This window comes from Cucumis sativus, chromosome 3, assembly GCF_000004075.3.
Source record: "Cucumis sativus cultivar 9930 chromosome 3, Cucumber_9930_V3, whole genome shotgun sequence".
In the NCBI taxonomy this organism is placed as follows: domain Eukaryota; kingdom Viridiplantae; phylum Streptophyta; class Magnoliopsida; order Cucurbitales; family Cucurbitaceae; genus Cucumis; species Cucumis sativus.
Window position 1 is genome coordinate 21,055,342 of NC_026657.2, and position 11,973 is coordinate 21,067,314.

Consider the following 11,973-nt stretch of genomic DNA (forward strand, 5'->3'; position numbering starts at 1 on the left):
TGACCAGTCTCACATTTTTCAATGTAATAGGTTTTAACTTAAGAGTAGAGTATGTACAGATTCTCAGAGCTAGTATTTACAATGGATTAATAAACTAAATTTCATCGGATAAAAGTTAACCAAAGAATAGCTAATGTTTGTTACTATATTTAATTTTGAGAGTTTTATTGCAAGAAACAGGGGTGAGAGAGTGCTTTGCATTCTTATATTTGAAGCTTCGATCTCATCTCACTTCTTGCTTTTTCAACTATCTAGTGTTTTATGCACACATACACACACACTTGAACTCTCTGTATTTGTCTCTTTTTGTCTCCATGAATAATGAGAAGCCAATACAAACAGATGAATTCTCTGTTTGGTTCTCTTTCTCTATCTCGATGTTGGGGAAAAGCTAAATATTTGAGGCATTGGTTTCAGGAATTGGTGCAAGGGTTTGGATCAAGAGGCTGCTGCAGTTGTTGTGGCAAGATTAACTTCATAAAAAATGGAGATGGAGCTATTCTTAAATGCTTATATCCCTAAAAATGCTTATATCACTTATATTTATTCGTTTACGTCACCAATAATTCTCTTCAAACATTTTACACTGCATTGTTTTGGCTTCGGAAACTTAAAAAAGAAATTGGGAGACGACTCCAAGGTTTAGGGAATTTTATATAGGATTCTTACCTTCAAAAAGTTTACTTTGTCATGTGTGCTGAAATTCATGCGTTCCTCTATTATATTTATTCTATGGTGTTCTTTTACAACATAAGCTCGCTCTATCTTGAATTAGTTTATAGATTTTGGTTGCTGATATTAAATTCTGCAAACGCTCATCAAGTACATGGTTAGGAAATAAGTTCTTGATTAGAAACAAGATTCATAATATATATAACGTTTCTTTTACATTCACATTACTACATGGTAGTCCTCCATTTTCTTCTTTGTTGTGGTAATGTTGGTTCACAAATATATGTGTTATGGATGCTTATATTCATGTTGTCTTTGTAGGTTCAACTGGAGTCGACAACTTCATGAGTTTTCTTTCAAAGAACATTTTCAGAGACGAACATTCTCGGTTGGTCGTTTATGCTTCTGCATAAAATCTTGTTAGATGTATTCTAATGTTATTTAAAATATTTTTTGATTAAGGGTTGGGATTCCGTACTTGTAAATTGTTGACACTTGGTTGGAAATGTACGAATATTATAAAGTGTATTATATCGTATATATATTGAAGTGTTGGCTACTTTTTTCTATATGGGTGTCAATATTATAAATTCAAAATTGTCATTCTCAGCTACATTATTGTCATTCAAATGGTTCGTTAATGGTGGAGCGGCAAGGAGAACAGGAAAAAACGGTAGTAAATTGAGAAATTTGCAACAGAAAATAAATGACGTAATAAATGAATTTGTGACAGTTATTAATTGTTGTCAATCCGAAAACGATGACAGTTGTTCATTAAAATAAATTGTCACAATTGCCCTATATGTGACAGGAAAAAAATGTCGTCAATAGCAAAACAATAACATTTTTATACAAAAAAAAAAAACTATCGCGATTAACATATTCATGACAATTAAAAATTGTCACAATAAATGAATTCGCGACATTTATTTAACCGTCGTTAATACACAAATGATGATAGTTATTTGTTGTCATAAAATAAAATATGACAGTTATTTGACGTCGTTGAATTCTGATTAACGGCATTTATTTCATGTCATAAAATAACTTATTGCGACAGTTTTTAAAAACTGTCATCGAAGGACTTTCCATGACTCCCGCTTCTATGACTGAAAATAACTGTCGTCGTAGACCACTTTTGTTGCAAAAAGGACTTAAATATCATACTTACTTTAGTAAAAAATCACACCTACTAAAATACAATCATTGTGAAAACAGAAATACACCATAACTAAGTTGCGTATCTCAAACCAAACATCAAATCAAAACAATTGGTTGAAATTGTTCCATCTTCTTCATCTTCATTGAAAGATCAACGTCAACCTTCCATCAACGTAGAAACATACATCCACATAGCCAGAATCGTTGAAAGACTAGTGGAACTACCAAACCATAAAAAAACGTGAAGTGAAAAAAATCAAGGGTAACAAGGAGACCAAAATTTGTATTTTAACAAAATTAATTAATATATAAGTAACATACATTTTATATTAAAGGAAAAACTTACAAATTATAAACTAAAAGTTGAGATGTATGAGCAGTCTTTTCTTTTCTTTTCTTCTTTTTCTTCTTTTTTTTTTTTTTTTTTGAGAAGGGGCAAATGAAACGGGAGCAATCAAGACATGAAAAGAGAATATCTTCCCATAAAATGAGAGATAAATGAATCAAAGATAACGAAAGAGCTTCTACCACCTTTTTCGGAGAAAAAAGAAGATGAGTTATAATAAAAGAAACACCTCAATTTCTCAACCGCTCGTGCCCAAGGCACCCTGTTAGCAAATCAAGACACCAAGAGAAAGATGTCACCCTGGCATCCATAAACAATGCCTCATTCTCTATAACAAAGCCACACATTTCAAAATCATGCCCCTTACATACATAAGCATTAATAACCTAGGTATAGTCAAACTCAGCCACTATAGGGGAAAGACAACAAACCAGACCAAGTCAGAATGTCCTCCAAACCTTTAAGCATTATTCAAGGATTTTAATGGGTAACCTCACATCCACAACCTCACAAACAATAAGGATGTAAAATCTAGTAGATTCATGCACCATACCCAGCTGATCTCATCCCTTTTAATCATAATCAACCTAAGAAGCAACTGCATGTGTTAAGCTTACAGTATTGTTAGACTTAGGTTTGGGAATCTGGTGTTGCGATTTGTTATGTAAATAAGGTTTTGTGTTGTATGTATAAACTTATATAAATGTTGTTTTAATTAAGAGGAGTTTCTTTCAGTTCTATTTTTAAGTTACGTGTTATAACTTCCGTTGTTGATCGTTGTTTTATGGGTTAAAGTTAAGGTTGAGTTAAGGGTCAACTAGTGTCGTTCTTGAATTGGGCGATATCGGTTGGCTTCACGCCACGTCTTGGGCTAAGCAAGTAGATGCTCGGGTCAGACTGTGACAATGGGAGTCTTATCCTAGGATCCATTTGGGAGCTCGTGAGTGTTGAAAAGAAAACATTTTTTGTTTTGCTTATTGTTGGAGGCAATTTTAACAACTGATACACATCGTGCACATTTGACCTTTGATTTATGATTGTTAATTTTAATCATGCAAGGACCCATAGTTAAGTAATGGTATAGATTTAAAATAGCTTATGAAACCGAATATTGTTCTCAAGGATCAAATTAACAAGTGTGTTTAGCTATTTTTGAATTGTACTTGATTTTAGCTAAGAAACCAAACTTAAGTGATTTATGGAAGCAAGATAAAACTGAAACAACAAATCTTCGATTTCCAAAATAAAAGATGTTCTAGGGTGGATATCCTTACAAACTTCGTTAGGTTATATCTTAGTCAATCATGGATATTTTACAAATATTATGACTTTAGTTTCAAAATAAAGTCTAGATTATTCTTTTTCAAAAACAATCTCTTCTCATGCAACTTCAATTAAAACTAACATCTTGATATCATATTAAGAAGCATGGCATTAACAACTTCTACTATTTTCCTAACTATGTTCACATGAAAGGCCTAGTACCAATTCAATATTATAGATTCGATTAAATAGGCAATCTATCAACTTGGATATTTAATTTAACAAGTATTGAAGACCAATCAATAATAATAATGCGTAATAACATTGAAAATCATAACATTCAACAATATCCATGAGTTAACATGAAACATCAACCTATATCCATAGGTAGTTCAACCAACCTAAAACTATCAACCTATATCCATAAGTAGTTCAACCAACCTAAAACTAGTGAGATCCTTGTATGGTTTTACAGAATCAGGCCTTGAACCCTTAGAGTTTTGAAAAATTAGAGATGGTCAAAATGGTCTTGTTTAGAAAAAAGAATGTGGTTAAACAAGGGGCTTGTATCGTAGGTCCACCTCTTTGTCTATTGTTCAAATTCTTAAAGGAGTTTGATTCATGTGGATGGGTGCTTCATTATATATAATATATATATATTGTGGATATCAGAATACTTTGTGCTTCTTTTGTTTCAATCTCCTTCCAGTATGTGTCTCATGAATCGAATCAGACAGCTGATCACTCCTTGGCTAGATCAAGGTTTACAGGCTATTTATGACTTAAGCACTTCCCCACTTGTATTGTGATTAAGTTCTCGCGTGATTTTTTTCTCATTGTAATGTAAGGCACACTTCAAGTATATATATATATATATATATTATATTCTCTTTTATTCTTTTCATATCCCACTTTTGAAAGCAAGTTGGAGATTTGCAAAACATAAAGTGCACCAATGAAATATAAATATATATTAATTTAGATGACAAACTGCATTAGACTTTAGTTGGGAAAACTAATGAAAGGTTGAAAATTGTGATAAAAAAATCATAAAAACAAGTGGCTTTTAAATCAATCTAATCATATTATCATTTCCTAAAAAACTAAAATGATGGTAAGAACAGTGACTATAAAAGATAATTATTTATTAGCCAATCGGAATTTTGAAAAAATAATATTAATTGAATCCTTTTAACATATATGTGACACATAAGTACATTAAATTCTATTGCAGAAAAGTACACCAAAATTCTCATATTGTACCTATTTAGACTTAATATTTCATTTTTATTTAAAAAAATCACTTCAAATTATTGATTGACATACCTTTAATCCTTTCAACTTTTCATCCTACACATTTTCTCCACTTCATATAATTCAACGCTTCATTGTGTATTTTTTTAGGTAAAGTTTTATGTGTAAATACAATTGATCTTCGAATATTATGTCAATGATATTTAACGTGATTTTTCTCTCTAAATATTGATTGTTCGATTCCAAAAGTTTGATTTCCTATTCTTACAATTATTGTAAAAAAAATAAACAAAAAACCTCAAATATTATTAATTGACGATAAAATAATATTTACTTTGGATACATGCATACACGAATATATATATATATATATATAATATGAATCCTTCTCTTATTGGTCACACTCCAACAAAGTTCAACTATAGTGATTATGTCTCACCATCTAGCAACTAGTGGATTAGTTGAAAATTTGGATAAAAAAAGGTTATACATGAAGATATTTAGTTGGAGTTAATAAAGTTTATTTTATTATTCCAAGTATGCATATAGAGGTTGTTTTCACAATTATAAGAGGAAAAAAAGGCAACAAACTCAATTATATGCATCACAACACTCATATAAAAAAGAGAAAAGAGAGGGCTAAGTTGCACCAATTATTTGGCCATTGAAAACCATACAAAAAAGAAAGGCTCAAAATGGGTTTGACACATATCACACTTATCCTTGTCCCATTTTTGGGGGAAAAATAAGGCTCATGCATACTTTGCTTTATAGACTTCTTAAGAAAAAAGAGGTCAAGTTTTTTTAGTAGATAAGTATTCATAAAACCCCTTTGCATGCCAGCTAATGATGCAACCCCTTTTTTGTTGCCTTTCTTTTTCTAGTTTTTTGCCATCCATGCCCTAATCAAAATCGAGGCTTTGGTGTTACTTAAATTAATTAATCAATATCATATCATAATATAAACCCTAGTTCATTATCAACTTCTACAAACTTGTCCTTCTAAAGTGTCTATATATATTTGTTTATGTAATCACCAGTCTTTTTGTTAGGTGATAGTGGTTACTCATAATTAAAAGTTCAATCTTAATTTATCAGAACTTTTCTTTTCCTAACCCTTCTTTTTTATCACCACTTTCACACTTAAGTGTGATTTTTATTCATTTCTCATATATATCTTACTTTGCCTCTCCCTCTCAATTATGGTACTTTAACCTCTGGTTTTTTTTTTTCTTTTTATCTTTATGTCTCTATCTTTGTGCTTCATTTAGACTATATAACAATTTCAATGTATGTTTTAAGAAAACAGTTCATGAAAATATATCGTATGATAAAAAAAAGGGTTTCTTAGTTACATTTTACTTTATAATTATTTTAAATTAATTAGTAGACATTTAACTTCAAATGAATATATATTTTAAGAAAATGAAGGTAAAAATGTAAATTTTAAAACCTATGTATCAAATAAAAACAAAATTCAAATTTGAAAGAGAAATGGTAACATTTTGAGATTTAGGGAATTAAATTAAAATCACATATAAAAGTTATAAGAACTAACAATATAATACCTTCAAATCTAGAAATCGAATGAAAACAAGAACTTAAAAGAAGGTTTTTTCTCTATTAGACTATATTGATACAAATTATTTTTCATATTTTGTTTGTGAGAAAGGGGGAGAAAAAGAAACGCAAGAAATAGAGAAGAAACCAAAGGAGACATGTGGTTGTTGAGTCTGTGAAAGGGGTGAAAAAAAAGAGTCCTTTTAGAGCATTTCTCCTTACAAACTTAATTTGGAAGTTGTTGGATCTCAATCCATTGTTAGAAAGATAAAAAGGGTATATATCTAACATTTTAGAGAAAAGAAAAACCCCTCTTTATTTGTTTTTAAGAAGAGTTGCTAATTAAACAGAGAAGTTCTTTTTCTTTTTACCTAGAAAGGCATGTGTGGGAAGAAGATGATGATAACAACAAAAAAATAAGAGAGAAGTGTAATACCAAAGGTATCTAAATTATAATTATGAGTATATCTCCTAAATAATAGAGTTCAACTATCGTGTAATTGTGTGGATAAGAGATCGATATGATTATCGAAAATTAAAATATTTTTTTATGAAGAAGGAACTTTACCCTCAATCCAACTTAATTAACACATAAGTGGAAGAGCAATCAAGTCATGGCCCGTGCAACACGAGCATAGGTTTTAGGTGAGAATATTTATATATTATGAACCTATTGTCCTTTGAGGGCTATGCATTATCACAGTGGAACATAACATATATAGTCCAAAGCACAATATGAAAGGTAAGTTTTTGCCGACATATTTATCTTATATTTTGAACATCATATATCATACAATATATATAACTTCTCATCACCATCCATCAGTCTAACACATGTAATAAAACAAAACTCTCGTTATTTAATATTTTTTTATTCTAAAATTGTCAATTGTATTATCTCCAACCCTCTAGCCTCTAATTATGATCTATGAATTAAAAATTTCTTCAACATTATCAATATTTTATTGTGGTTTCCTACAAAAAAGATCTATTCAGTATTTAAAAAGATTTAAAGTATTCGTAAGATAAAATAAATAGTAACAATGACTTTAAGTTGCTATATATATATATATATCAAAATAATGTAAAACTTTTATAGCTTATCTTGATGGAATATATATTTTTCAACCATTTTAAAAATAAAAAAGAAATAAAAATTTCTCAAAATTACAAAAATTAGAGCATAATTTAAATTCCTTTAATTTATTTTGGTGCTGAAAAGGAAAATCGTTAAAAATAGAAAAAAATTATAAAATATTTACTTTTTTTTATAGATAATGAATTTAATCTTTTAGTAACTTTTTCTATATTGTAAATTTCTTTTGAAAATAAAAATTTTGAAAGACATTATTAGAGTTAGTTACATAATTTAATTTAATTTTGAATACAAGAAAACTATTATAGTTGGATAATTAAAACACTCTACACCTATTATATTAATAAAAACAAATTAACAATTTTGAATAAATTAAAAAGAAAAAAAAAAAAGAAAATGAGGTAAGCCGAAAAAAGTGGAAAATAATGAAAACAGGAGCCGAAGTTGAGCCTACAAAGTGTGGTTTCGAAGAAAAGGTAATCCACTCCTATTTAGACACGTGTTCACCAAAGAAATAGGTGGTTCCACTTGGATTCTCACAAGAAACCATATGATTAACCGTAAACACGCCCGCATAGTATCCATTATTCACTCTCCCTAACTTATCTATGTACACAATTGTTTTAGTTTACATTGTCCTTTACTGAATACTGTTACCCGATAATGGAAGTCTCCTTTTGACAAATTAAGGAAATTGGTTGTTAGGGTATTTTGTCAAACACTCCATGCTTGCTATGCACGCTCCCACATCACAAAATTCCAACCCAATAATCTCGAGACTTTAAAAGGGACAAAACCACTAGTATACTAAACACATAATTTAATAATAATAAAGTATTATTTAATATACAATAATTTAATACTTTAAAATTAATATTAAACTATAAAAATCGAGAATGAACAAATCTACCACGTTTTATTTACTTTGCATCTACTGGATTTTGTCAGTTACTTGTTTTTTTAATTAGTCTCGAAAGTCTTAAATAGAGCAACCTTGATTTTTTAAAGAAAAATATATATCTTTTTCATGTTTTTAAGAGTAAATTAACATTTTGAAAAATAATTATAAAGCATATAATTAGAGAAGAAAATGCCATTGTAAATATTAAAGAAATATTTAGTTTTCCAAGCTAAATATATTCACTCTTTTCTTATTTGGTTATTCACCTTTTAAAAGTCTTAGTTTCATTTAATGTAGATTGAATTTATCAAATAAATTACTTACAACCAATAAATATTAAATTAATGATCGTAACATAATATTTGTATTACTAAAAATGTTAAGGTTATATGTTAGAAGGATTATATTTGTATTGAAGGGTGAGAACATTTTCTTTAGATTTTTCTAGTTTTTTAGTTAAAAATGGAATACTTGAGAGTATCTGTCAGTTGCTAACTCATTGAATATGCTAATTAAGCAATACTTGCTTTAACAACCTACTTGAACTAATTCAACTATATTTCAGTTTAGAAAATTAATACATCATTATACTTTATTTGAATTTGAGATTACACTATTTCATGAAATAGTTTTATTTATATACAAAAAAAAAAAGAGGTAAATAATTAAATAATTGGAAATTAAAATGTTGTCAAAGCACACTTAAAAAGAAGTAAAAAAATATAAAAATGGGAGGCTGGAAAATTTTTACTTTAGTTTAGGGGTGCAGTGGTAAAGGCAATACAGTGGATGATGATGATAGAGTTGCTAGGCGTTTCAAGTTTTGTAAATGTTTCATGCATTATTTGCCCATTTCTCTCTCTCAATTTTGCTTGGATTTGAAGTTAAGTGGTTTGATCTCGAATCCAAAGATTCTACAAAGTTAGATTTCTTTACATGTTGAGGAGTTGTGGTGATAGTGGGATCCTCCCTCATCTGAGAAAGAAGCTGAAGTAATTAAGTCAAATTCGTTGTTCCCTACCTATTTCTAACTACTGTGTCAACTTAACACATGCAGCTGCTTCTTAGGTTGATTATGATTAAAAGGGGTGGGACAAGTTGGGTGGTGCATGAATCTACTACGAGCTCCCAAATGGATCCTAGGATAAGACTCCCATTGTCACAGCCCACCCCGAGTATTTACTTGCTTTGCCCAAGACGTGGTGTGAAGCCAACCGATATCACCCACTTCAAGAACGACACTAGCTGACCCTTAACTTTAACCCATAAAACAATGATCAACAACCGAAGCTATAACACGTAACTTAAAAACAGAAGTGAAAGAAACTCCTCTTAATTAAAACAACCTTTATATAAGTTTATATACATACAACACAAAACCTTATTTACATAACAAAACGCAACACCAGATTCTCAAACCTAAGTCTAACATTACAAAGACTAATTACAAAAGTACTTGAATAAAACACATACAATAACAGACTAAACTCTTCAACAGATAGATAGTAGCGATTTGGGCTTCAAGGACACGATCTCTATCTTGAAAGTGTAAAAACATTTTGGAAAGCATGAGCTAATCGAGCCCAGTGAGTGGTAGTTTTCTAAATACTTTTCATAAATCTTTGTAACAGTAATAATTAAATCCTTTTAACATTGAACAATAAATCTTAACATGAAAGCTTAAACCTTAAAGTATTTGAAAAGTAGTAACATAAAGCCTTGCTTTTCCTACTCGGAATTCAAGTATCTACTCCTACGAGATAGTAGAGATTACTCAATACCATCTCGTCCATAGTATCAGAGATGGACATCCCCAATCCCTATTCCTACGAGATAAGCGTCCCTAACTCGTTCCTACAGATAAGTATCCTTACCTCTGATTGGCGCCCCTGCCCCGTTAAGGAAATTTTGAGATATCTTGATTTAAATAAAACATTTATAAAGATGTAAATCTTTTAACCTTTTCGTAAGCCTTAAGCAATAATGCCTTGATGAACTCCTTTTCATTAATCCTTAAATATTTTTCAGTAAATAGTAATCTTGAATAAACAATAACATGTTTGAATAACTTTTCATAATATAAACATTTAACAAAATTCTTTCATAAATTATGACTTAAAACATGCTTCGAAAAAGTTCAAATAAATAATTTTTCACTCACAGATACAAGTTTAATTCCTTGCCTATAAATATTTCTGATCTCTTCTTGACTTAAAAATGTGGTAAAATAATCCATTTAACTTCCTTTGACCATAGAAACATCAAAAGAGTACTTAAAACTTTCGAATGTATCCAAAACGTCCAAAAATCATGTCTTGACATTACCTGGCGCGCATGCGTGGGTGGCAGGAGCTTGGCCAAATGTTGGACTGCCCTGTGCTAACCTCTTCAGAGGTTCTCTACACGTATTGGGCTGCTTCTGTGCATTGCATGTCGCGTAGCCCATCTTACCTACCTATGGTCGCACTCGCATCTTGCCTACCAACCAAACGTCCAATGCTTATCCTATGTCAATTAAACCTCTATGACTTTTAACGCACGCCCAACTCGCTTGGTGACTTCTCATGCTCAGCCAAACACAACCTGTGCCCAGAACACCACCTTTCAACCAGAATCTTACTTCAACTTGGGAGCTAAATAACCTAAAATACAGAACTCAAATGAAAATTTTTCCTTCTACAAAGTTTTTCTAGTATTTCGTAACTTTCTTACCTCAAACTTTTAGAACCAAACTTCAAAGGATGGGATCTACAGCTCTCTAGAAGTCTACCTTGCTCAGATACACCTGAGAATTGACCTTCTCGTCTTCTCTTAACCAAAACGCCAACCTTCTCGCATCCAAAATGAACATCAACCCTTTCTCATAAACTAGACACAATTTTTAAGCTTTTAAGACTATTTTGAGTGATTTTTTCCAAGTGAATTGTGAGAAATTCTTTCCTCAAGTTGCCTATTTATAGAAGTCCTTGCATGAAATTAACTTGACACTTAAACTTTGATTAGACTCACGTCTTAAGCTTCTAATTACACCTCATCAACTCCTCCATGTTAAAATGCATGTTAACATGCTTAAGACACTTGGATTAATCATAAACCAATTGTCCTAAGCTTGCCACATACATGCCCAAAACACATGGCTAACCTCCAAGGTCTTCTCGCATACCATGCTTCTTGCTCACAAGACTTTCTCGCCTAACCTCTTTTTGCCTCTCAAGCTAGCTTTCTCTCCAACTTTAAGTGCCCAACAAACCTCTAAAGACATTGTCTCGCCTAACGAAGCCAATTCACCAAGCACACTAAGAGGTTATTCCATCCTTCTCAGCCACACACATACTTCACCAAAACTACAAGATAACCTCCTAAGAAATTATCTTCTCGCCTAACAAGTCTCTTTTCACCCAAAATAACCTCTTTAGAGGTTTTCTTCCTTCTTTTGGCCGCCCAAAGCTCTCACTTACCTCTAAATGCAAAATGCTCAACACTTAGCCAAAATTTCCTTCTTTTCCTATTAAATCATGACATTTGTCCTTAACTTAAACTTCAAACTACTCCAAAAGACTTCGGTTTTTCTCCAAGGTTTGAGATTTACACCCAACCTTATCCATATATGATAGCTCTCCCGAAGAGCTACACATTTCCTCCTAAATCATGTTAGATATTAGGAATTTACTGTTTATTTGAGTGTTGAACAGGAAAATGAGCAAAGGAGACCAATGGGGT